Source organism: Balaenoptera physalus (genome assembly GCF_965194825.1).
Source record: "Balaenoptera physalus genome assembly, contig: HAP1_SCAFFOLD_1339, whole genome shotgun sequence".
Lineage (NCBI taxonomy): Eukaryota > Metazoa > Chordata > Mammalia > Artiodactyla > Balaenopteridae > Balaenoptera > Balaenoptera physalus.
Window position 1 is genome coordinate 58,862 of NW_028125457.1, and position 27,564 is coordinate 86,425.

Genomic DNA, 27,564 nt, shown 5'->3' on the forward strand with positions numbered 1-27,564 from the left:
AGGAGCGTCGCCGCCGCCGCCGCCGCCGCCGCCGCCGCCGCCGCGAGCTGGGAGCTCAGTTGGCGCTGCCTGCTGGGGAGGAGCGCCGCCGCCGCCGCCGCCGCGAGCTGGGAGCTCGATTGGCGCTGCCTGCGGGGTGGAGCGCCGCCGCCGCGAGCTGGGAGCTCGATTGGCGCTGCCTGCGGGGGAGGAGCGCCGCCGCCGCCGCCGCCGCGAGCTGGGAGCTGGATTGGCGCTGCCTGCGGTGGAGGAGCGCCGCCCCCGCGAGCTGGGAGCTGGATTGGCGCTGCCTGCGGGTGAGGAGCGCCGCCGCCGCCGCCGCGAGCTGGGAGCTCGATTGGCGCTGCCTGCGGGGTAGGAGCGCCGCCGCCGCCGCCGCCGCGAGCTGGGAGCTCAGTTGGCGCTGCCTGCTGGGGAGGAGCGCCGCCGCCGCCGCCGCCGCGAGCTGGGAGCTCGATTGGCGCTGCCTGCGGGGGAGGAGCGCCGCCGCCGCCGCCGCGAGCTGGGAGCTCAGTTGGCGCTGCCTGCTGGGGAGGAGCGCCGCCGCCGCCGCCGCCGCGAGCTGGGAGCTCGATTGGCGCTGCCTGCGGGGTGGAGCGCCGCCGCCGCGAGCTGGGAGCTGGATTGGCGCTGCCTGCGGGGGAGGAGCGCCGCCGCCGCCGCCGCCGCGAGCTGGGAGCTCAGTTGGCGCTGCCTGCGGGGGAGGAGCGCCGCCGCCGCCGCCGCCGCGAGCTGGGAGCTCGATTGGCGCTGCCTGCGGGGGAGGAGCGCCGCCGCCGCCGCCGCCGCGAGCTGGGAGCTGGATTGGCGCTGCCTGCGGGGGAGGAGCGCCGCCGCCGCCGCCGCCGCGAGCTGGGAGCTGGATTGGCGCTGCCTGCGGGGGAGGAGCGCCGCCGCCGCCGCGAGCTGGGAGCTCAGTTGGCGCTGCCTGCTGGGGAGGAGCGCCGCCGCCGCCGCCGCCGCGAGCTGGGAGCTCGATTGGCGCTGCCTGCGGGGTGGAGCGCCGCCGCCGCGAGCTGGGAGCTCGATTGGCGCTGCCTGCGGGGGAGGAGCGCCGCCGCCGCCGCCGCCGCGAGCTGGGAGCTGGATTGGCGCTGCCTGCGGTGGAGGAGCGCCGCCCCCGCGAGCTGGGAGCTGGATTGGCGCTGCCTGCGGGTGAGGAGCGCCGCCGCCGCCGCCGCGAGCTGGGAGCTCGATTGGCGCTGCCTGCGGGGGAGGAGCGCCGCCCCCGCGAGCTGTGAGCTGGATTGGCGCTGCCTGCGGGTGAGGAGCGCCGCCGCCGCCGCCGCCGCCGCCGCCGCCGCCGTCGCCGTGAGTGAGGAAGCGCCTCGGTCAGGCCTGCTGAGGGCCCTCGCCGACGCCTGGGCTTACCCGCCGCCCCGCCAGCTCCGCTCGTTTCCCGTCCCCCGCGGCCCGGCGCGGGGCAGGCCTGCCGGGGCCATGGAGGACGAGGTGGTCCGCATTGCCCAGAAGATGGACAAGATGATGCAGAAGAACGCGGTAAGCGCGGCGGGCGGCGCGGGCCGGAGGGAGGCTGGGCGGCGGGCGGGGGTCAGTCGGCCTGAGGGGTTTCCCGGCCCGCGGTGAGCGCGGAGGGTGCCGCGTGACGGCGGCGAGGCCCGCGCTCTGGGGAGGGGTTCCTGGGGAGGGGGGAGCTTCGTGTCCCGCGGCCGCGTCCCGGGCAGGGGTCCTGGGGGGCGTCCTGTCTCGCAGCCGCGTCCCGGGCAGGGGTTCTGGGGGGCGTCCTGTCCCGCAGCTGCGTCCCGGTCAGGGGTTCTGGGGGGCGTCCTGTCCCGCGGCCGCGTCCCGGGGAGGGGGTCCTGGGGGGGTCCCGGGGAGGGCGTCCGGTCCCGCGGCCACCGGCGCTGGGGCCCGCCCTGGGCGCCCGAGGCCCCTCGTGATTAGCGCAGCCCGGTAAACTCCATCGAGGCGTCCTCCTCATTATTTTAAACGTGACGGTGGTAAAGCCTCGCTGGTTTAGCTGAAGAGTGCAGAGAGCCCTCCCTGTTTGAAAGAATTCGTTGTCTTTCCCGGGCTCATTGGCCAGCAGCGAGAAAACAACATCAAACAGAGGTTTGTGATCAGTTTTAGACATGAAACTGTTCAAGCAAAACGTGAATTTCTTGGATCTTATTTTTGAGGAAGGCTGAACATTCCCTTGATTGTCTCAACTCTCCTGCATGTTTGCTTAGCAATTAAAAAAGGTGAACTATGCCAGTGTACTTGGCAAGTTGCTAAACTTTTTGGAAAAAGTGGATCTTGTTAGGCCGCGGAGTGCGGGGAGCTGTGTTTAAGGCACTGCCGCCGACGAGGCTGTGCTGCCGGCTGGATTTGGACACATGTCGTTGCTGGTCCTCTCAGTGGTTTACGGTTGCTACCGGTGGCGTTTTCTGTTACTGATAACGTGTGCACGTGAACGTGTTCTCTTGTGGTTTGTATGAGGTGCTCCAGTTTTTGCATTTCTGTCCACCTGTGTGGGTCACTCTCAGTCCCTTGCTTCCGAGTCGTCTATATTTTCAGCTAAACTTCTGAAATTCCAAGTCAAACGAATGTGAAGGAGAGAAGGGCTGCTCTGATTTGCACAGCACTTTGGAGTTACAAAGCGTTTGTGCAGAATTCTTTGGCGACTCACGACAGCTGTGTTGCATTCATTTTACAGAATAAGAAACTGAGTCAGACCAAGCAGTTCACCTCCTTAAATGAAGTGTGCGTTGTGGATTAAGCCAGGACCCGAGTTTCCTGCTGGGCAGCATGCAGAAGTAATGTTAAACACCGAATTCTTAAGACTTCAGACTTGGTGTGCGCCTCTTTTCCTTTAACAGGTGCATTGCCCGGCGTGTAATTTCATACCCTGTTAATCTGTCTTTGCAATTTTGGCTTTTTAAAGTACCTCCTGTTTGTTTTCTGTTCCAGACGTTGCCTGTGCCATTTATTTTTTCTGTTGATACAGGCCTTTCATTCCTCACTGCAAGTGATGAGTTCTGTATATTTGATTGGCTGAACGTTTCTGTTATTCTGTTTAAACTGGCAAGTTTTTTTTCTTTGCCTAGAGAACCCTAGACTCCCCTAGTAGAAGCTGGCTCCTAGGGAAAAAGGCCGTTTCTTGGGTAATTTTTTTCTCGAACTCAGGCTATAAAATGTGTACCTTTTAATCATCTAGTGCACTAGGTGTTTTTGTTTGTTTCCTTTCCTTGAAATAGACGTTTCCTAGAAATGAGGAATTCCTTAGTGAGCAAGTATGGAGAAGACCAGTTTGTATTTATCTGCAGTTCTCAAATTATAAACACATAATGCGTCAGCAGGAGAATGAGGATAAGCTCCACAGATAATCCTCAAGTCTCATTTTTCTTTTCAAATCTTATATTTCTAGTAGTACAGAACTTTACCAATATAAAAACTTGCCCCCCCCCCCCCCAAAAAAAAAGAACAGAACTGCAGGAAAGAGCAAAGAGCACTTAAAGTCTGTGTGTGTGTTTAATATATATATGTACATATACCCAGGTACATACACCTTTATATTTATATGTTGTTTTGTAAATAAATGACAATAATAATGTCTTGTGGAGATGTAGAACAGAAGTATACAACAAAAGCACAAACAGCAGGAGGGGGCAAATGGAGTTAAACTGTTAAACCTCCATGGGATGGTTCCATGGAGGAGGCAGAGAGGGGGATGGGATCCTCGAAGAGCTGCTGAAGACCTTGCATTTTTTGCAGATCTCTTTAGAATGCTACTTGTATATTATGCTCTCACTGAGTGCACCTGGCTGAGCTATGGCACATTAGCACGGTAAACATTTGTCAGATTTGCCCTAGTCAGAAAATTTTCTATACCTGCCATCCTGCTTGGCACTTAAAATAGTTTTTTTTTTTTAAGGTCTCTATGATATAGGGATGATGGGTGAAGAAGGTAGGCTGCAGGGTAATAATGTAGTATGTATGATCCCATTTTGATACAGTAAACAGAAAGTATTAAATGCATGCCTGTTTGTATGAGCAGTGAGTTTGCATGGTTATCTCAAGAGGGAGGGAATGGGACGGGTAGAGAAAGAGATTGACCACAGGCTATTGTTTTACTTGTTACAAGAGGCATGTGTTGCCTTCATTTCTGATTAAGCTTTTTGTTTACAGATTATTGTAGGTTTACATGCAGTTGTAAGAAATAATAGTGAGATAGGTCCTGTGTGTCCTTTACCCAGTTTTCCCCAATGGTAACATCTTACAGAACCATAGTATACTGTCACAACCTGGGTATTGCCATTGACACAGTCAAGATACAGAACATTTCCATCCCACAGGATCTCTCCTGATGCCATTTTATAGCCACTGCTGCTCCCCCACTCCCCACCAAATCATAATGATCTGATAGTGCAGTGGATAAAGTTGCACTAAAGTTTTTGTGCAGATGATCAAGGGAAAATAGCCCCTGGGGAAGATGGCCCATCTCCCAGTCCCCCGGCCCTATCTGTCCCTGGCAACCTGTCATTTCAAGAATGTTATGTGGGACTTCCCTGGTGGCGCAGCGGTTAAGAATCTGCCTGCCATTGCAGGGGACATGGGTTTGATCCCTTGTCCGGGAAGATCCCACATGCCGCGGAGCAACTAAGCCCATGCGCCACAATGACTGAGCCTGCGCTCTAGAGCCCGGGAGCCACAACTACTGAGCCCACGTGCCACAACTACTGAAGCCCGCGTGCCTAGAGCCCGTGCTCTGCAACAAGAGAAGCCACCGCAGCGAGAAGCCCGCGCACTGCAACAAAGAGTAGCCCCCGCTCGCCGCAACTAGAGAAAGCCCACACGCAGCAACGAAGACCCAACGCAGCCAAAAATAAAATAAATTAACTAATTAATTAAAAAAAAAGAATGCTATGTGAATAAAATCATATAGTGTGTAACCTTTTTTTTTTTTCTTAATTAAAAAAAAGTTTGTTTTTGGCTGCGCTGCCGGTTATGCGATCTTAGTTCCCCGACCAAGGATTGAACCCAGCCCAGGTAGTGAAAGTGCTGAGTGCTAAACACTGGCCCGCCGGGGAATTCCCAGTATGTAACCTTTTGGATTGGCCTTTTTCAATCAATGTAATTCCCTGGAGAGTCATCCAAATTGCATGAATCAATAGTGCTCCTTTTTTTTAAAAAAAAATATATATATATATTTATTTATTTATTTATTTGGCTGTGCGGGTATTTAGTTGCAGCATGCGGGATCTAGTTCCCTGACCAGGGATGGAACCTGGGCCCCCTGCATTGAGAGTGCAAAGTCTTAACCGCTGGAACACCAGAGAGGTCCCAGTGCCGCTTTCTTTTTAATTGCTGAGTAGTATTCCATGGTTTGGCTATACTTCAGTTTGTTTAATCACTTGCCCATTGAAGAACATCTGAGTTTTTTCCCATTTCTTGACTATTACTGAGAGAGATGCTGTGGACATTTGTGTACCTTTTTTTGTGCGAACATGCGTTCTCTGGGGTAAATGCCGTATGGTAAGTGTTGCTTTTTTTTTTTTTTTTTTTTTTTTGGCTACGCTGTGCCACATGTGGGATCTTGGTTCCCCAATCAGGGATCGAGCCCGTGCCCCCTGCATTGGGAGCTTGGAGTCTTAACCACTGGACTGCCAGGGAAATTCCTGTATTGCTCCCCCTGCCCCACTTGATTGATTGATTGATTGATTGGTTGATTGGCTGTATTGGGTCTTAGTTGCGGCACGCGGGACCTTCGTTAAGGCATGTGGGATCTTTTTTGTCATTGCGGCGCACGGGCTCTTCGTTGCAGCATGAGAGCTTCTCTCTAGTTGTGGCGTGCGGGTTTTCTCTCTCTAGTTGTGGCACGTGGGCTCTGTAGTTGTGGCGTGCAGGCTCCAGAGCGCGTGGGCTCTGTAGTTTGCTGCACGTGGGCTACCTCATTGAGGTGTGCGAGCTCAGTAGTTTGGCGCGAGGGCTTAGTTGCCCCGCGGCGTGTGGGATCTTAGTTCCCCGACCGGGAATCGAACCCACGTCCCCTGCATTGCAGGGCGGATTCTTTACCACTGAACCACCAGGGAAGTCCCTGTATTGCTTTTTTAAATTAAAAAAAAAAAAAAAAAAGGAAAAGCAATCAGAGGTAAAACAACTAATTATATGATTGCCTTTCAAAGTACATATTCAAACCCTACATTGTTGGTGTACATAACTTCTTTATGTTGATTTCTGGTGTTTAGCTCTAGTAACAAGACAATAATAATAACGCTGTAGTTTTCCTTGTTTCTTTCAACTGATGATCTGTGTATTTCTTACAAATAATAATTAACACTCACAAGCTACCAGGAGGCAAGTAATGGTTAGTGCTGGTGTGGTTAACTCCTTTATAGATAGGGAGGTTGAGGCATGGATATTGTGGAATTTGCCATGTTGAGGCATGGGTATTGTGGAATTTACCTAAGGTTATAACACTGTGTTCTGACTCAGATTCATTCAGATTTACTCCTTCTCTTTCTGTCTCCTGAATTAATAACTCTTTGTAATTTTGACCTAGGTGTGAGGACACGAAAAGGGTTTTTTCCTGTACCTGAGGTTTAGTGCTTGTTTTATAGAAGCAATATAGTATAGTGGTTAGAGTATGCACTTTAGCATCTGATTTTTTTTTCTTCTTAAGTCTTTAATGAATTTGTTACAATATTGCTTCTGTTTTATGTTTTGCACATGCCGGAAAGGTAATAGGCCTTGGCCCCTGGGCCTGGGCTTCGTCTCTTGTGCTGTCTCCTGTCCCTGTTGCCCCCGCGCGCTGGCCCGTCCGTGCTGTGCCAGGGGATATTGGTCGTCTCCCGGCTCAGTTCACAGTAGCTGAAAGGGACAGTGTGTAATGTTCTGATTTCTGCCCATCGTTTTCAAAGGGAGGCTCTGGCCATTGCTCCTCGGGTAAAATGCAGAGGGAGTGCTTTTTAAGATGGGACTGTCAGTGTTAGGGCCACTCCTTAATTACCAAAACGGAATCCCCTTCAGTTCCTCCAGCTGTGTTGTTTTGGCACAGAAAATGTGAGTAATAGGAATTTGGAACTAAGTTGGAGTGAAAAAACGCACCGGTCCCGCCGAATTTTCCATCGAAACAGTTGATTTGTGTTGTCTCTAGGAATTCTAAAGGGCGTACCGTTGCTTCCTAACCGGTGTCATTTGGGAGATCTACCTCTGTACGTTCAAATGATTAATTTTGAGACTTTGCTCATGTGTGCAGTAAACCCTTTAATTCCCTAAGACCTTCCTTTCCTCCATCTCATACCCCATTAAGCCCGCTTCAGTTTATCTCCTGAATTTCTTTGGAATCTGTCAGCTCTCCCTCAACATTCTAATACTGAACTTGCCTGTCTGTTGCGATTAGGTCCTAACTAGTGTCCATATATCTTGTTTCCTTCCAATCCATTCTTCACACAAGAAACCTTCAAAGCAAGTTGGAACATTGCTCATAAACATCGCTCACAAACATTGTTTTGAGAATAGAAAACACAGTGTTGGCCTTTAAGACTCTGCGTGGTCTAGAATCCTCTCTGCTTCTCTAGCCCCATCTTGTGCCACTTGTGCCCTCACTGTCTATGCTTCAGATACACTGAATTAACCTTAGTTCTCACTCATCTGACAGAAGTCAGTTGAGAAATTATTTTTCACTGTGATTCCTAGCATTAAGGAATTTGATGATCAGGTTTTGTATGAGGACTAAAACTAAACTGGGAAGTGGAAGAATTGAGTTTAAACTGTGTCAGTCAACACGCATGTATTAATGATACCTAAGTATTGAACACGGGACTAGGTTTCATGAGGGATACAGAAGTTCTGGCCATCTCTGGTTTTGGATATCCCTTATTTGTTGAGACCTTTGCGTTGTTTGGTTGCCTTTTGTCTGTTTTCCAGATGGGAAAACAGGAACAAGGGAAGTATAGGTTATTACTAAGTGGGGTTGAACAAGTGGAGCAGCAAACTGCAAAGCAGAAAGAAGAGGGACGTACTATAGAGGGATATGATTTCCATTTTCAAGGCGCCTGCGTCCTGTGCAGGGAGACAGCCTAACATAACATGTGCCTAACAAAAAATATATTGACTTCTTACTAAAATCTCCAGTTCATATAACCAAGGGGTTTATACCTTCTCCTTTAAAAGTGATATTCCTGGGGGGAGGGAGGGGCAAGATGGCAGAAGAGTAAGACGTGGAGATCACCTTCCTTCCCACAGATACAGTAGAAATACATCTACACGTGGAACTGCTCCTACAGAACACCCACTGAACGCTGGCAGAAGACGTCAGACCTCCCAAAAGCTTTATTTTATTTTATTTTATCATCTTTATATCTATATATAAAGTACAGTCTTGAGCTAGTACAGGTAGCCTGAGAGTCTTAGAGGCCTTTAGTTAAAGGAATCTAGCCAGCGAACATAATTCTCATACTAAACTGCCACAAGGAAGAAGTTAACTTACCCTGTATGTCAGGGTCCAAAAAAATTTAAAGATGTGCCTAATGCAAAAATAAGTTATAAAGATTTAGGCCAGTCAAAAACTAACAGCAGTTTCAGGTAGAGGTGCATGCCTAATGTAAACCAGCATAGTTTCCATTTACTGCGTTCTTGTAATCACTGAAATAAAAACTTCTACAAGATTAAAAAAAAAAAATTCACCGATTAAAGTAAGTGTACAATTCACTAGTTCTTAGTATTTTCACAACCAATATTGCTATCTAATTCCAGAACATTTTTGTCACGCCCCCCACAAAGAAATCTTGTATATGTTAGCTGTTACTCCCTATTTTCCCCTCCCCAACATCCCCTGGCATCCACTAATCTACTTTCTGTCTATATGGATTTGCTCATCCTGGACATTTCATAGACATGGAATTATACAATATATGACCTTTTGCTATTGGCTTGAAATATTTCTCCCTTTAATAGTGTCAGTTTTTCGGACTTCCCTGGTGGTACAGTGGTTAAGAATCCGCCTGCCAATGCAGGGGACACGGGCTCGAGCCCTGGTCTGGGAAGATCCCACATGCCGCGGAGCAACTAAGCCCGCACGCCAAAACTACTGAGCCTGCGCTCTAGAGCCCAAGAGCCACAACTACTGAAGCCCATGCACTTAGAGCCCGTGCTCCTCAACAAGAGAAGCCACCGCAACGAGAAGGCCACGCACCACAACAAAGAGTAGCCCCTGCTCGCCACAGCTAGAGAAAACCCGCGCGCAGCAACGAAGACCCAACGCAGCCAAAAATAAAAATACAAATAAATAAATAAATAAATTTATTTATTTATTTAAAAAATAGTGTCAGGCTTTATCATTTTAATTCTGTTAGTTTTTCTTTATGTATTTGGGACTTGCTTATACTGCATTTGTCTTTTAAGTCATATAGGAGAAAAACTGAATTACAAACAAAAATACATTTATACTGTCTTTTGTATTTCCTTATGTAGTGGACATACTCCACTGGAAAAGAGAAATCACCATACCTTTTGATGAACTCATTTGCTGGCATGATGGAGTGAAATCTAGCAGAATGTCAAGCCGATTTCCCCCACAGGACATTTCCTTAGTGTCAGGGTGGTACAGGATGATGGGGGACTGAGCCAAGAAAGCAGAGTGAAATTTCCTGCACAGTCATGGCACGAACAAACCAAATCCCGCTAGATAAAGGGGCCTGTGACAATCATTAGGTCTCCTCTTCAAGACATTTGCCAGTTTTTGAACCTATAGAAAGCAGGAAGCTTAAATACCTAATGCCTGAGGGAGAGAACTTTCCAAAGTGAGGAATCAGAGACCTACCAGACTCACAGTAAAAACCCAGAAGTGCCATCCCCAAGAAGGGGGCTGAGTCAGAAAAAGTGAAATCATCTGCAATGTTTCAGTGTTTATGAGACAAATTTTCATTGAGAAAGTGTAACGGTAACAAATACATAGCTGGTCTCTCCTTACATTTGCCATACTCTGAAGCTGTGAGAACTGAGAGCCTAAAGAGCTGAATTCAAACATCTGAAAGACTGAAGTCAATAACTGACTGTATTTATTGAAGAATCAAAGACCTGTCAGGCTCACAGCAAAAATCCAGGGAGGCCACAAATCAGGAAAAATCATAGGTAGCATGAGACAAGTAAAGCTCCAACCCAGTTCTGACCTAGTAAAATTCCTGAAATGACTGAAATGATCAGCCACTCTGATTAACAGAGAAAGGGGTAAATCTTCTCTGGTTCAAAGTAATAGCATCTTCAGTCTCTATGAATTTTTTATTCACCATGTCCAGCACACAATCAAAAATTATGAAATTCCTGAAGCAGGAAAAAGTGACTAAAAATTAAGACAAAAAAAAAAAAAAAAAAACAAAACAAGAAAAATTGATTTAGAGGGAATTCAGATTCTGGAGTCAGCACAGAACTTTAAAATGACTATATTGAGAGTAAAAGATGGGGATTAATAGATTAAAATATGGAGAATCTCAACAGAAAATTGGAATCAATTTTAAAAAATCAAATACAGATAAATGAAAAATAAGAAAACTGATCCCCAGCAGACCTTAGGGAATACTAGAAGAAATTTTTTTAGGCTGAAGTAAAATGGCCCAACATAGAACAGAGCTGGCCTCTCCGTCCCATATTGAACTCGAGTTGGAAGAGGCGAGTCCGGTCTCAAAACGGAGGTAAAACCGCCGCCTGGTCGCCCCCAGCCCGACTCCGGCCGTCGCCGCCACCGCCGCCGCCGGGGGTGGGGTGGGGAGGAGGGCCATGATCCAAAGGAACCAGAACAGTTGAGAAAACTGTTTATTGGTGGTCTGAGCTTTGAAACTACAGACGATAGCTTAAGAGAACATTTTGAGGAATGGGGCACACTTACAGATTGTGTGGTGATAAGAGACCCCCAAACAAAACGTTCCAGGGGCTTTGGTTTTGTGACTTACTCTTGGGTTGAAGAGGTGGATGCAGCAATGTGTGCTCGACCACACAAGGTTGATGGGCGTGTAGTGGAACCAAAGAGAGCTGGTTCTAGAGAGGATCTGTAAAGCCTGGTGCCCATCTAACAGTGAAGAAAATTTTTGTTGGTGGTATTAAAGAAGATACAGAAGAATGTAATTTGAGAGACTACTTTGAAAAGCATGGCGAGATTGAAACCATAGAAGTTATGGAAGACAGGCAGAGTGGAAAAAAGAGAGGATTTGCTTTTGTAACTTTTGATGATCATGATACAGTTGATAAAATTGTTGTTCAGAAATACCACACTATTAATGGGCATAATTGTGAAGTGAAAAAGGCCCTTCCTAAAGAAGAAACGCAATCTGCTGGATCACAAAGAGGTCGTGGAGGTGGATCTGGCAACTTTATGGGTCGTGGAGGAAACTTTGGAGGTGGTGGAGGTAACTTTGGCCGTGGTGGAAACTTGGTGGAAGAGGAGGCTATGGTGGTGGAGGTGGTGGCAGCAGAGGTAGTTATGGAGGAGGTGATGGTGGATAGAACGGATTTGGAGGCGACGGTGGTAACTATGGCGGTGGTCCTGGTTACAGTAGTAGAGGAGGCTATGGTGGTGGTGGACCAGGATATGGAAACCAAGATGGGGGATATGGTGGCGGTGGTGGAGGATATGATGGTTACAATGAAGGAGGAAATTTTGGAGGTAACTATGGTGGTGGTGGGAGCTATAATGATTTTGGAAATTATAGTGGACAACAGCAATCAAATGATGGACCCATGAAGGGAGGCAGTTTTGGTGGAAGAAGCTCGGGAAGTCCCTATGGTGGTGGTTATGGATCTGGTGGTGGAAGTGGTGGATATGGTAGCAGAAGGTTCTCAAAACTCACAAGAAAAGGGCTACAGTTCTTGGCAGGAGAGAGAGCGAGGAGGTGTCAGGAAAGCTGCAGGTTACTTTGAGACAGTCGTCCCGAATGCATTAGAGGAACTGTAAAAATCTGCCACAGAAGGAACGATGATCCATAGTCAGAGAAGTTACTGCAGCTTAAACAGGAAACCCTTCTTGCTCAGGACTGTCCTAGCCACAGTTTGCAAAAAGTGCAGCTATTGATTAATGCAATGGAGTGTCAATTAGATGTACATTCCTGAGGTCTTTTATCTGTTGTAGCTTTGTCTTTTTCTTTTTCTTTTCATTACATCAGGTATATTGCCCTGTAAATTGTGGTAGTGGTACCAGGAATAAAAAATTAAGGAATTTTTAACTTTTCAATATTTGTGTAGTTCAGTTTTTCTACATTTTAGTACAGAAACTTTAACAAAATGCAGCTTTGAAGGTGTTTCCTTGTGAGTTAACAAGAAGATCATTGTTAATTAATATTTTGTATGAATTTTGCTGAAGTTAACTGTAAAGAAACACCTGCTGACTTGCAGTTTAAGGGGATCTATTCTCCCCATTTCCAAACCATGAAATGAATGGGCTCTGACATGTGGAGAGAATAGATATTTGTGTTTGCAATGTGTGTCTTAGATAATAGACTTGGGTATTTAAATTAGCATATTTGTGAATTTAATAGCATTAAGACTTACTTCAAATGAAAAATCTCAAAATTCAAAAAAAAAAAAAAAAAAGAACAGAGCTGGGAGCTCGATTGGAGTTGCCTGTGGGGGAGGAGCGCCGCCGCCGCCGCCGAGAGCTGGGAGCTCGATTGGCGCTGCCTGCGGGGGAGGAGCGCCGCCGCGAGCTGGGAGCTCGATTGGCGCTGCCTGCGGGGGAGGAGCGTCGCCGCTGCCGCCGCCGCCGCCGCCGCGAGCTGGGAGCTCGATTGGCGCTGCCTGCGGGGGAGGAGCGCCGCCGCCGCCGCCGCCGCGAGCTGGGAGCTTGATTGGCGCTGCCTGCGGGGGAGGAGCGCCGCCGCCGCCGCCGCCGCCGCCGCCGCCGCCGCCGCCGCGAGCTGGGAGCTGGATTTGCGCTGCCTGCGGGGGAGGAGCGCCGCCGCCGCCGCCAGCTGGGAGCTTGATTGGCGCTGCCTGCGGGGGAGGAGCGCCGCCGCCGCCGCGAGCTGGGAGCTCAGTTGGCGCTGCCTGCTGGGGAGGAGCGCCGCCGCCGCCGCGAGCTGGGAGCTCGATTGGCGCTGCCTGCGGGGTGGAGCGCCGCCGCCGCGAGCTGGGAGCTGGATTGGCGCTGCCTGCGGGGGAGGAGCGCCGCCGCCGCCGCCGCCGCGAGCTGGGAGCTGGATTGGCGCCGCCTGCGGTGGAGGAGCGCCGCCCCCGCGAGCTGGGAGCTGGATTGGCGCTGCCTGCGGGTGAGGAGCGCCGCCGCCGCCGCCGCGAGCTGGGAGCTCGATTGGCGCTGCCTGCGGGGTAGGAGCGCCGCCGCCGCCGCGAGCTGGGAGCTCAGTTGGCGCTGCCTGCTGGGGAGGAGCGCCGCCGCCGCCGCCGCCGCGAGCTGGGAGCTCGATTGGCGCTGCCTGCGGGGGAGGAGCGCCGCCGCCGCCGCGAGCTGGGAGCTGGATTGGCGCTGCCTGCTGGGGAGGAGCACCGCCGCCGCCGCCGCGAGCTGGGAGCTCGATTGGCGCTGCCTGCGGGGTGGAGCGCCGCCGCCGCGAGCTGGGAGCTGGATTGGCGCTGCCTGCGGGGGAGGAGCGCCGCCGCCGCCGCCGCCGCGAGCTGGGAGCTGGATTGGCGCTGCCTGCGGTGGAGGAGCGCCGCCCCCGCGAGCTGGGAGCTGGATTGGCGCTGCCTGCGGGTGAGGAGCGCCGCCGCCGCCGCCGCGAGCTGGGAGCTCGATTGGCGCTGCCTGCGGGGTAGGAGCGCCGCCGCCGCCGCCGCCGCGAGCTGGGAGCTCGATTGGCGCTGCCTGCGGGGGAGGAGCGCCGTCGCCGCCGCCGCGAGCTGGGAGCTCGATTGGCGCTGCCTGCGGGGGAGGAGCGCCGCCGCCGCTGCCGCCGCGAGCTGGGAGCTGGATTGGCGCTGCCTGCGGGGGAGGAGCGCCGCCCCCGCGAGCTGGGAGCTGGATTGGCGCTGCCTGCGGGTGAGGAGCGCCGCCGCCGCCGCCGCCGCCGCCGCCGCCGCCGCCGCCGTCGCCGTGAGTGAGGAAGCGCCTCGGTCAGGCCTGCTGAGGGCCCTCGCCGACGCCTGGGCTTACCCGCCGCCCCGCCAGCTCCGCTCGTTTCCCGTCCCCCGCGGCCCGGCGCGGGGCAGGCCTGCCGGGGCCATGGAGGACGAGGTGGTCCGCATTGCCCAGAAGATGGACAAGATGATGCAGAAGAACGCGGTAAGCGCGGCGGGCGGCGCGGGCCGGAGGGAGGCTGGGCGGCGGGCGGGGGTCAGTCGGCCTGAGGGGTTTCCCGGCCCGCGGTGAGCGCGGAGGGTGCCGCGTGACGGCGGCGAGGCCCGCGCTCTGGGGAGGGGTTCCTGGGGAGGGGGGAGCTTCGTGTCCCGCGGCCGCGTCCCGGGCAGGGGTCCTGGGGGGCGTCCTGTCTCGCAGCCGCGTCCCGGGCAGGGGTTCTGGGGGGCGTCCTGTCCCGCAGCTGCGTCCCGGTCAGGGGTTCTGGGGGGCGTCCTGTCCCGCGGCCGCGTCCCGGGGAGGGGGTCCTGGGGGGGTCCCGGGGAGGGCGTCCGGTCCCGCGGCCACCGGCGCTGGGGCCCGCCCTGGGCGCCCGAGGCCCCTCGTGATTAGCGCAGCCCGGTAAACTCCATCGAGGCGTCCTCCTCATTATTTTAAACGTGACGGTGGTAAAGCCTCGCTGGTTTAGCTGAAGAGTGCAGAGAGCCCTCCCTGTTTGAAAGAATTCGTTGTCTTTCCCGGGCTCATTGGCCAGCAGCGAGAAAACAACATCAAACAGAGGTTTGTGATCAGTTTTAGACATGAAACTGTTCAAGCAAAACGTGAATTTCCTGGATCTTATTTTTGAGGAAGGCTGAACATTCCCTTGATTGTCTCAACTCTCCTGCATGTTTGCTTAGCAATTAAAAAAGGTGAACTATGCCAGTGTACTTGGCAAGTTGCTAAACTTTTTGGAAAAAGTGGATCTTGTTAGGCCGCGGAGTGCGGGGAGCTGTGTTTAAGGCACTGCCGCCGACGAGGCTGTGCTGCCGGCTGGATTTGGACACATGTCGTTGCTGGTCCTCTCAGTGGTTTACGGTTGCTACCGGTGGCGTTTTCTGTTACTGATAACGTGTGCACGTGAACGTGTTCTCTTGTGGTTTGTATGAGGTGCTCCAGTTTTTGCATTTCTGTCCACCTGTGTGGGTCACTCTCAGTCCCTTGCTTCCGAGTCGTCTATATTTTCAGCTAAACTTCTGAAATTCCAAGTCAAACGAATGTGAAGGAGAGAAGGGCTGCTCTGATTTGCACAGCACTTTGGAGTTACAAAGCGTTTGTGCAGAATTCTTTGGCGACTCACGACAGCTGTGTTGCATTCATTTTACAGAATAAGAAACTGAGTCAGACCAAGCAGTTCACCTCCTTAAATGAAGTGTGCGTTGTGGATTAAGCCAGGACCCGAGTTTCCTGCTGGGCAGCATGCAGAAGTAATGTTAAACACCGAATTCTTAAGACTTCAGACTTGGTGTGCACCTCTTTTCCTTTAACAGGTGCATTGCCCGGCGTGTAATTTCATACCCTGTTAATCTGTCTTTGCAATTTTGGCTTTTTAAAGTACCTCCTGTTTGTTTTCTGTTCCAGACGTTGCCTGTGCCATTTATTTTTTCTGTTGATACAGGCCTTTCATTCCTCACTGCAAGTGATGAGTTCTGTATATTTGATTGGCTGAACGTTTCTGTTATTCTGTTTAAACTGGCAAGTTTTTTTTCTTTGCCTAGAGAACCCTAGACTCCCCTAGTAGAAGCTGGCTCCTAGGGAAAAAGGCCGTTTCTTGGGTAATTTTTTTCTCGAACTCAGGCTATAAAATGTGTACCTTTTAATCATCTAGTGCACTAGGTGTTTTTGTTTGTTTCCTTTCCTTGAAATAGACGTTTCCTAGAAATGAGGAATTCCTTAGTGAGCAAGTATGGAGAAGACCAGTTTGTATTTATCTGCAGTTCTCAAATTATAAACACATAATGCGTCAGCAGGAGAATGAGGATAAGCTCCACAGATAATCCTCAAGTCTCATTTTTCTTTTCAAATCTTATATTTCTAGTAGTACAGAACTTTACCAATATAAAAACTTGCCCCCCCCCCCCCAAAAAAAAAGAACAGAACTGCAGGAAAGAGCAAAGAGCACTTAAAGTCTGTGTGTGTGTTTAATATATATATGTACATATACCCAGGTACATACACCTTTATATTTATATGTTGTTTTGTAAATAAATGACAATAATAATGTCTTGTGGAGATGTAGAACAGAAGTATACAACAAAAGCACAAACAGCAGGAGGGGGCAAATGGAGTTAAACTGTTAAACCTCCATGGGATGGTTCCATGGAGGAGGCAGAGAGGGGGATGGGATCCTCGAAGAGCTGCTGAAGACCTTGCATTTTTTGCAGATCTCTTTAGAATGCTACTTGTATATTATGCTCTCACTGAGTGCACCTGGCTGAGCTATGGCACATTAGCACGGTAAACATTTGTCAGATTTGCCCTAGTCAGAAAATTTTCTATACCTGCCATCCTGCTTGGCACTTAAAATAGTTTTTTTTTTTTAAGGTCTCTATGATATAGGGATGATGGGTGAAGAAGGTAGGCTGCAGGGTAATAATGTAGTATGTATGATCCCATTTTGATACAGTAAACAGAAAGTATTAAATGCATGCCTGTTTGTATGGGCAGTGAGTTTGCATGGTTATCTCAAGAGGGAGGGAATGGGACGGGTAGAGAAAGAGATTGACCACAGGCTATTGTTTTACTTGTTACAAGAGGCATGTGTTGCCTTCATTTCTGATTAAGCTTTTTGTTTACAGATTATTGTAGGTTTACATGCAGTTGTAAGAAATAATAGTGAGATAGGTCCTGTGTGTCCTTTACCCAGTTTTCCCCAATGGTAACATCTTACAGAACCATAGTATACTGTCACAACCTGGGTATTGCCATTGACACAGTCAAGATACAGAACATTTCCATCCCACAGGATCTCTCCTGATGCCATTTTATAGCCACTGCTGCTCCCCCACTCCCCACCAAATCATAATGATCTGATAGTGCAGTGGATAAAGTTGCACTAAAGTTTTTGTGCAGATGATCAAGGGAAAATAGCCCCTGGGGAAGATGGCCCATCTCCCAGTCCCCCGGCCCTATCTGTCCCTGGCAACCTGTCATTTCAAGAATGTTATGTGGGACTTCCCTGGTGGCGCAGCGGTTAAGAATCTGCCTGCCATTGCAGGGGACATGGGTTTGATCCCTTGTCCGGGAAGATCCCACATGCCGCGGAGCAACTAAGCCCATGCGCCACAATGACTGAGCCTGCGCTCTAGAGCCCGGGAGCCACAACTACTGAGCCCACGTGCCACAACTACTGAAGCCCGCGTGCCTAGAGCCCGTGCTCTGCAACAAGAGAAGCCACCGCAGCGAGAAGCCCGCGCACTGCAACAAAGAGTAGCCCCCGCTCGCCGCAACTAGAGAAAGCCCACACGCAGCAACGAAGACCCAACGCAGCCAAAAATAAAATAAATTAACTAATTAATTAAAAAAAAAGAATGCTATGTGAATAAAATCATATAGTGTGTAACCTTTTTTTTTTTTCTTAATTAAAAAAAAGTTTGTTTTTGGCTGCGCTGCCGGTTATGCGATCTTAGTTCCCCGACCAAGGATTGAACCCAGCCCAGGTAGTGAAAGTGCTGAGTGCTAAACACTGGCCCGCCGGGGAATTCCCAGTATGTAACCTTTTGGATTGGCCTTTTTCAATCAATGTAATTCCCTGGAGAGTCATCCAAATTGCATGAATCAATAGTGCTCCTTTTTTTTAAAAAAAAATATATATATATATTTATTTATTTATTTATTTGGCTGTGCGGGTATTTAGTTGCAGCATGCGGGATCTAGTTCCCTGACCAGGGATGGAACCTGGGCCCCCTGCATTGAGAGTGCAAAGTCTTAACCGCTGGAACACCAGAGAGGTCCCAGTGCCGCTTTCTTTTTAATTGCTGAGTGGTATTCCATGGTTTGGCTATACTTCAGTTTGTTTAATCACTTGCCCATTGAAGAACATCTGAGTTTTTTCCCATTTCTTGACTATTACTGAGAGAGATGCTGTGGACATTTGTGTACCTTTTTTTGTGCGAACATGCGTTCTCTGGGGTAAATGCCGTATGGTATGTGTTGCTTTTTTTTTTTTTTTTTTTTGGCTACGCTGTGCCACATGTGGGATCTTGGTTCCCCAATCAGGGATCGAGCCCGTGCCCCCTGCATTGGGAGCTTGGAGTCTTAACCACTGGACTGCCAGGGAAATTCCTGTATTGCTCCCCCTGCCCCACTTGATTGATTGATTGATTGATTGGTTGATTGGCTGTATTGGGTCTTAGTTGCGGCACGCGGGACCTTCGTTAAGGCATGTGGGATCTTTTTTGTCATTGCGGCGCACGGGCTCTTCGTTGCAGCATGAGAGCTTCTCTCTAGTTGTGGCGTGCGGGTTTTCTCTCTCTAGTTGTGGCACGTGGGCTCTGTAGTTGTGGCGTGCAGGCTCCAGAGCGCGTGGGCTCTGTAGTTTGCTGCACGTGGGCTACCTCATTGAGGTGTGCGAGCTCAGTAGTTTGGCGCGAGGGCTTAGTTGCCCCGCGGCGTGTGGGATCTTAGTTCCCCGACCGGGAATCGAACCCACGTCCCCTGCATTGCAGGGCGGATTCTTTACCACTGAACCACCAGGGAAGTCCCTGTATTGCTTTTTTAAATTAAAAAAGAAAAAAAAAAAGGAAAAGCAATCAGAGGTAAAACAACTAATTATATGATTGCCTTTCAAAGTACATATTCAAACCCTACATTGTTGGTGTACATAACTTCTTTATGGTGATTTCTGGTGTTTAGCTCTAGTAACAAGACAATAATAATAACGCTGTAGTTTTCCTTGTTTCTTTCAACTGATGATCTGTGTATTTCTTACAAATAATAATTAACACTCACAAGCTACCAGGAGGCAAGTAATGGTTAGTGCTGGTGTGGTTAACTCCTTTATAGATAGGGAGGTTGAGGCATGGATATTGTGGAATTTGCCATGTTGAGGCATGGGTATTGTGGAATTTACCTAAGGTTATAACACTGTGTTCTGACTCAGATTCATTCAGATTTACTCCTTCTCTTTCTGTCTCCTGAATTAATAACTCTTTGTAATTTTGACCTAGGTGTGAGGACACGAAAAGGGTTTTTTCCTGTACCTGAGGTTTAGTGCTTGTTTTATAGAAGCAATATAGTATAGTGGTTAGAGTATGCACTTTAGCATCTGATTTTTTTTTCTTCTTAAGTCTTTAATGAATTTGTTACAATATTGCTTCTGTTTTATGTTTTGCACATGCCGGAAAGGTAATAGGCCTTGGCCCCTGGGCCTGGGCTTCGTCTCTTGTGCTGTCTCCTGTCCCTGTTGCCCCCGCGCGCTGGCCCGTCCGTGCTGTGCCAGGGGATATTGGTCGTCTCCCGGCTCAGTTCACAGTAGCTGAAAGGGACAGTGTGTAATGTTCTGATTTCTGCCCATCGTTTTCAAAGGGAGGCTCTGGCCATTGCTCCTCGGGTAAAATGCAGAGGGAGTGCTTTTTAAGATGGGACTGTCAGTGTTAGGGCCACTCCTTAATTACCAAAACGGAATCCCCTTCAGTTCCTCCAGCTGTGTTGTTTTGGCACAGAAAATGTGAGTAATAGGAATTTGGAACTAAGTTGGAGTGAAAAAACGCACCGGTCCCGCCGAATTTTCCATCGAAACAGTTGATTTGTGTTGTCTCTAGGAATTCTAAAGGGCGTACCGTTGCTTCCTAACCGGTGTCATTTGGGAGATCTACCTCTGTACGTTCAAATGATTAATTTTGAGACTTTGCTCATGTGTGCAGTAAACCCTTTAATTCCCTAAGACCTTCCTTTCCTCCATCTCATACCCCATTAAGCCCGCTTCAGTTTATCTCCTGAATTTCTTTGGAATCTGTCAGCTCTCCCTCAACATTCTAATACTGAACTTGCCTGTCTGTTGCGATTAGGTCCTAACTAGTGTCCATATATCTTGTTTCCTTCCAATCCATTCTTCACACAAGAAACCTTCAAAGCAAGTTGGAACATTGCTCATAAACATCGCTCACAAACATTGTTTTGAGAATAGAAAACACAGTGTTGGCCTTTAAGACTCTGCGTGGTCTAGAATCCTCTCTGCTTCTCTAGCCCCATCTTGTGCCACTTGTGCCCTCACTGTCTATGCTTCAGATACACTGAATTAACCTTAGTTCTCACTCATCTGACAGAAGTCAGTTGAGAAATTATTTTTCACTGTGATTCCTAGCATTAAGGAATTTGATGATCAGGTTTTGTATGAGGACTAAAACTAAACTGGGAAGTGGAAGAATTGAGTTTAAACTGTGTCAGTCAACACGCATGTATTAATGATACCTAAGTATTGAACACGGGACTAGGTTTCATGAGGGATACAGAAGTTCTGGCCATCTCTGGTTTTGGATATCCCTTATTTGTTGAGACCTTTGCGTTGTTTGGTTGCCTTTTGTCTGTTTTCCAGATGGGAAAACAGGAACAAGGGAAGTATAGGTTATTACTAAGTGGGGTTGAACAAGTGGAGCAGCAAACTGCAAAGCAGAAAGAAGAGGGACGTACTATAGAGGGATATGATTTCCATTTTCAAGGCGCCTGCGTCCTGTGCAGGGAGACAGCCTAACATAACATGTGCCTAACAAAAAATATATTGACTTCTTACTAAAATCTCCAGTTCATATAACCAAGGGGTTTATACCTTCTCCTTTAAAAGTGATATTCCTGGGGGGAGGGAGGGGCAAGATGGCAGAAGAGTAAGACGTGGAGATCACCTTCCTTCCCACAGATACAGTAGAAATACATCTACACGTGGAACTGCTCCTACAGAACACCCACTGAACGCTGGCAGAAGACGTCAGACCTCCCAAAAGCTTTATTTTATTTTATTTTATCATCTTTATATCTATATATAAAGTACAGTCTTGAGCTAGTACAGGTAGCCTGAGAGTCTTAGAGGCCTTTAGTTAAAGGAATCTAGCCAGCGAACATAATTCTCATACTAAACTGCCACAAGGAAGAAGTTAACTTACCCTGTATGTCAGGGTCCAAAAAAATTTAAAGATGTGCCTAATGCAAAAATAAGTTATAAAGATTTAGGCCAGTCAAAAACTAACAGCAGTTTCAGGTAGAGGTGCATGCCTAATGTAAACCAGCATAGTTTCCATTTACTGCGTTCTTGTAATCACTGAAATAAAAACTTCTACAAGATTAAAAAAAAAAAATTCACCGATTAAAGTAAGTGTACAATTCACTAGTTCTTAGTATTTTCACAACCAATATTGCTATCTAATTCCAGAACATTTTTGTCACGCCCCCCACAAAGAAATCTTGTATATGTTAGCTGTTACTCCCTATTTTCCCCTCCCCAACATCCCCTGGCATCCACTAATCTACTTTCTGTCTATATGGATTTGCTCATCCTGGACATTTCATAGACATGGAATTATACAATATATGACCTTTTGCTATTGGCTTGAAATATTTCTCCCTTTAATAGTGTCAGTTTTTCGGACTTCCCTGGTGGTACAGTGGTTAAGAATCCGCCTGCCAATGCAGGGGACACGGGCTCGAGCCCTGGTCTGGGAAGATCCCACATGCCGCGGAGCAACTAAGCCCGCACGCCAAAACTACTGAGCCTGCGCTCTAGAGCCCAAGAGCCACAACTACTGAAGCCCATGCACTTAGAGCCCGTGCTCCTCAACAAGAGAAGCCACCGCAACGAGAAGGCCACGCACCACAACAAAGAGTAGCCCCTGCTCGCCACAGCTAGAGAAAACCCGCGCGCAGCAACGAAGACCCAACGCAGCCAAAAATAAAAATACAAATAAATAAATAAATAAATTTATTTATTTATTTAAAAAATAGTGTCAGGCTTTATCATTTTAATTCTGTTAGTTTTTCTTTATGTATTTGGGACTTGCTTATACTGCATTTGTCTTTTAAGTCATATAGGAGAAAAACTGAATTACAAACAAAAATACATTTATACTGTCTTTTGTATTTCCTTATGTAGTGGACATACTCCACTGGAAAAGAGAAATCACCATACCTTTTGATGAACTCATTTGCTGGCATGATGGAGTGAAATCTAGCAGAATGTCAAGCCGATTTCCCCCACAGGACATTTCCTTAGTGTCAGGGTGGTACAGGATGATGGGGGACTGAGCCAAGAAAGCAGAGTGAAATTTCCTGCACAGTCATGGCACGAACAAACCAAATCCCGCTAGATAAAGGGGCCTGTGACAATCATTAGGTCTCCTCTTCAAGACATTTGCCAGTTTTTGAACCTATAGAAAGCAGGAAGCTTAAATACCTAATGCCTGAGGGAGAGAACTTTCCAAAGTGAGGAATCAGAGACCTACCAGACTCACAGTAAAAACCCAGAAGTGCCATCCCCAAGAAGGGGGCTGAGTCAGAAAAAGTGAAATCATCTGCAATGTTTCAGTGTTTATGAGACAAATTTTCATTGAGAAAGTGTAACGGTAACAAATACATAGCTGGTCTCTCCTTACATTTGCCATACTCTGAAGCTGTGAGAACTGAGAGCCTAAAGAGCTGAATTCAAACATCTGAAAGACTGAAGTCAATAACTGACTGTATTTATTGAAGAATCAAAGACCTGTCAGGCTCACAGCAAAAATCCAGGGAGGCCACAAATCAGGAAAAATCATAGGTAGCATGAGACAAGTAAAGCTCCAACCCAGTTCTGACCTAGTAAAATTCCTGAAATGACTGAAATGATCAGCCACTCTGATTAACAGAGAAAGGGGTAAATCTTCTCTGGTTCAAAGTAATAGCATCTTCAGTCTCTATGAATTTTTTATTCACCATGTCCAGCACACAATCAAAAATTATGAAATTCCTGAAGCAGGAAAAAGTGACTAAAAATTAAGACAAAAAAAAAAAAAAAAAAAACAAAACAAGAAAAATTGATTTAGAGGGAATTCAGATTCTGGAGTCAGCACAGAACTTTAAAATGACTATATTGAGAGTAAAAGATGGGGATTAATAGATTAAAATATGGAGAATCTCAACAGAAAATTGGAATCAATTTTAAAAAATCAAATACAGATAAATGAAAAATAAGAAAACTGATCCCCAGCAGACCTTAGGGAATACTAGAAGAAATTTTTTTAGGCTGAAGTAAAATGGCCCAACATAGAACAGAGCTGGCCTCTCCGTCCCATATTGAACTCGAGTTGGAAGAGGCGAGTCCGGTCTCAAAACGGAGGTAAAACCGCCGCCCGGTCGCCCCCAGCCCGACTCCGGCCGTCGCCGCCACCGCCGCCGCCGGGGGTGGGGTGGGGAGGAGGGCCATGATCCAAAGGAACCAGAACAGTTGAGAAAACTGTTTATTGGTGGTCTGAGCTTTGAAACTACAGACGATAGCTTAAGAGAACATTTTGAGGAATGGGGCACACTTACAGATTGTGTGGTGATAAGAGACCCCCAAACAAAACGTTCCAGGGGCTTTGGTTTTGTGACTTACTCTTGGGTTGAAGAGGTGGATGCAGCAATGTGTGCTCGACCACACAAGGTTGATGGGCGTGTAGTGGAACCAAAGAGAGCTGGTTCTAGAGAGGATCTGTAAAGCCTGGTGCCCATCTAACAGTGAAGAAAATTTTTGTTGGTGGTATTAAAGAAGATACAGAAGAATGTAATTTGAGAGACTACTTTGAAAAGCATGGCGAGATTGAAACCATAGAAGTTATGGAAGACAGGCAGAGTGGAAAAAAGAGAGGATTTGCTTTTGTAACTTTTGATGATCATGATACAGTTGATAAAATTGTTGTTCAGAAATACCACACTATTAATGGGCATAATTGTGAAGTGAAAAAGGCCCTTCCTAAAGAAGAAACGCAATCTGCTGGATCACAAAGAGGTCGTGGAGGTGGATCTGGCAACTTTATGGGTCGTGGAGGAAACTTTGGAGGTGGTGGAGGTAACTTTGGCCGTGGTGGAAACTTGGTGGAAGAGGAGGCTATGGTGGTGGAGGTGGTGGCAGCAGAGGTAGTTATGGAGGAGGTGATGGTGGATAGAACGGATTTGGAGGCGACGGTGGTAACTATGGCGGTGGTCCTGGTTACAGTAGTAGAGGAGGCTATGGTGGTGGTGGACCAGGATATGGAAACCAAGATGGGGGATATGGTGGCGGTGGTGGAGGATATGATGGTTACAATGAAGGAGGAAATTTTGGAGGTAACTATGGTGGTGGTGGGAGCTATAATGATTTTGGAAATTATAGTGGACAACAGCAATCAAATGATGGACCCATGAAGGGAGGCAGTTTTGGTGGAAGAAGCTCGGGAAGTCCCTATGGTGGTGGTTATGGATCTGGTGGTGGAAGTGGTGGATATGGTAGCAGAAGGTTCTCAAAACTCACAAGAAAAGGGCTACAGTTCTTGGCAGGAGAGAGAGCGAGGAGGTGTCAGGAAAGCTGCAGGTTACTTTGAGACAGTCGTCCCGAATGCATTAGAGGAACTGTAAAAATCTGCCACAGAAGGAACGATGATCCATAGTCAGAGAAGTTACTGCAGCTTAAACAGGAAACCCTTCTTGCTCAGGACTGTCCTAGCCACAGTTTGCAAAAAGTGCAGCTATTGATTAATGCAATGGAGTGTCAATTAGATGTACATTCCTGAGGTCTTTTATCTGTTGTAGCTTTGTCTTTTTCTTTTTCTTTTCATTACATCAGGTATATTGCCCTGTAAATTGTGGTAGTGGTACCAGGAATAAAAAATTAAGGAATTTTTAACTTTTCAATATTTGTGTAGTTCAGTTTTTCTACATTTTAGTACAGAAACTTTAACAAAATGCAGCTTTGAAGGTGTTTCCTTGTGAGTTAACAAGAAGATCATTGTTAATTAATATTTTGTATGAATTTTGCTGAAGTTAACTGTAAAGAAACACCTGCTGACTTGCAGTTTAAGGGGATCTATTCTCCCCATTTCCAAACCATGAAATGAATGGGCTCTGACATGTGGAGAGAATAGATATTTGTGTTTGCAATGTGTGTCTTAGATAATAGACTTGGGTATTTAAATTAGCATATTTGTGAATTTAATAGCATTAAGACTTACTTCAAATGAAAAATCTCAAAATTCAAAAAAAAAAAAAAAAAGAACAGAGCTGGGAGCTCGATTGGAGCTGCCTGTGGGGGAGGAGCGCCGCCGCCGCCGCCGAGAGCTGGGAGCTCGATTGGCGCTGCCTGCGGGGGAGGAGCGCCGCCGCGAGCTGGGAGCTCGATTGGCGCTGCCTGCGGGGGAGGAGCGTCGCCGCCGCCGCCGCCGCCGCCGCCGCCGCCGCCGCCGCCGCCGCCGCGAGCTGGGAGCTCAGTTGGCGCTGCCTGCTGGGGAGGAGCGCCGCCGCCGCCGCCGCCGCGAGCTGGGAGCTCGATTGGCGCTGCCTGCGGGGTGGAGCGCCGCCGCCGCGAGCTGGGAGCTCGATTGGCGCTGCCTGCGGGGGAGGAGCGCCGCCGCCGCCGCCGCCGCGAGCTGGGAGCTGGATTGGCGCTGCCTGCGGTGGAGGAGCGCCGCCCCCGCGAGCTGGGAGCTGGATTGGCGCTGCCTGCGGGTGAGGAGCGCCGCCGCCGCCGCCGCGAGCTGGGAGCTCGATTGGCGCTGCCTGCGGGGTAGGAGCGCCGCCGCCGCCGCCGCGAGCTGGGAGCTCAGTTGGCGCTGCCTGCTGGGGAGGAGCGCCGCCGCCGCCGCCGCCGCGAGCTGGGAGCTCGATTGGCGCTGCCTGCGGGGGAGGAGCGCCGCCGCCGCCGCCGCGAGCTGGGAGCTCAGTTGGCGCTGCCTGCTGGGGAGGAGCGCCGCCGCCGCCGCCGCCGCGAGCTGGGAGCTCGATTGGCGCTGCCTGCGGGGTGGAGCGCCGCCGCCGCGAGCTGGGAGCTCGATTGGCGCTGCCTGCGGGGGAGGAGCGCCGCCGCCGCCGCCGCCGCGAGCTGGGAGCTCAGTTGGCGCTGCCTGCGGGGGAGGAGCGCCGCCGCCGCCGCCGCCGCGAGCTGGGAGCTCGATTGGCGCTGCCTGCGGGGGAGGAGCGCCGCCGCCGCCGCCGCCGCGAGCTGGGAGCTGGATTGGCGCTGCCTGCGGGGGAGGAGCGCCGCCGCCGCCGCCGCCGCGAGCTGGGAGCTGGATTGGCGCTGCCTGCGGGGGAGGAGCGCCGCCGCCGCCGCGAGCTGGGAGCTCAGTTGGCGCTGCCTGCTGGGGAGGAGCGCCGCCGCCGCCGCCGCCGCGAGCTGGGAGCTCGATTGGCGCTGCCTGCGGGGTGGAGCGCCGCCGCCGCGAGCTGGGAGCTCGATTGGCGCTGCCTGCGGGGGAGGAGCGCCGCCGCCGCCGCCGCCGCGAGCTGGGAGCTGGATTGGCGCTGCCTGCGGTGGAGGAGCGCCGCCCCCGCGAGCTGGGAGCTGGATTGGCGCTGCCTGCGGGTGAGGAGCGCCGCCGCCGCCGCCGCGAGCTGGGAGCTCGATTGGCGCTGCCTGCGGGGGAGGAGCGCCGCCCCCGCGAGCTGTGAGCTGGATTGGCGCTGCCTGCGGGTGAGGAGCGCCGCCGCCGCCGCCGCGAGCTGGGAGCTGGATTGGCGCTGCCTGCGGGTGAGGAGCGCCGCCGCCGCCGCCGCGAGCTGGGAGCTCGATTGGCGCTGCCTGCGGGGGAGGAGCGCCGCCCCCGCGAGCTGTGAGCTGGATTGGCGCTGCCTGCGGGTGAGGAGCGCCGTCGCCGCCGCCGCGAGCTGGGAGCTCGATTGGCGCTGCCTGCGGGGGAGGAGCGCCGCCGCCGCTGCCGCCGCGAGCTGGGAGCTGGATTGGCGCTGCCTGCGGGGGAGGAGCGCCGCCCCCGCGAGCTGGGAGCTGGATTGGCGCTGCCTGCGGGTGAGGAGCGCCGCCGCCGCCGCCGCCGCCGTCGCCGTGAGTGAGGAAGCGCCTCGGTCAGGCCTGCTGAGGGCCCTCGCCGACGCCTGGGCTTACCCGCCGCCCCGCCAGCTCCGCTCGTTTCCCGTCCCCCGCGGCCCGGCGCGGGGCAGGCCTGCCGGGGCCATGGAGGACGAGGTGGTCCGCATTGCCCAGAAGATGGACAAGATGATGCAGAAGAACGCGGTAAGCGCGGCGGGCGGCGCGGGCCGGAGGGAGGCTGGGCGGCGGGCGGGGGTCAGTCGGCCTGAGGGGTTTCCCGGCCCGCGGTGAGCGCGGAGGGTGCCGCGTGACGGCGGCGAGGCCCGCGCTCTGGGGAGGGGTTCCTGGGGAGGGGGGAGCTTCGTGTCCCGCGGCCGCGTCCCGGGCAGGGGTCCTGGGGGGCGTCCTGTCTCGCAGCCGCGTCCCGGGCAGGGGTTCTGGGGGGCGTCCTGTCCCGCAGCTGCGTCCCGGTCAGGGGTTCTGGGGGGCGTCCTGTCCCGCGGCCGCGTCCCGGGGAGGGGGTCCTGGGGGGGTCCCGGGGAGGGCGTCCGGTCCCGCGGCCACCGGCGCTGGGGCCCGCCCTGGGCGCCCGAGGCCCCTCGTG

The 27,564-nt window shown here is 50.8% G+C and overlaps 1 pseudogene across 1 annotated transcript in view; it reads left to right on the forward strand.

The window, feature by feature from the left end:
• The window catches only part of LOC309653861, an 84,583-nt pseudogene that overhangs the window by 40,116 nt on the left and 16,903 nt on the right, over window positions 1-27,564 (forward strand). The window contains exons 6-7 of the transcript in view: window positions 10,610-11,602; window positions 23,269-23,960. The product of the transcript in view is annotated as an uncharacterized misc_RNA (transcript). The remainder of the gene's footprint in view (window positions 1-10,609; window positions 11,603-23,268; window positions 23,961-27,564) is intronic.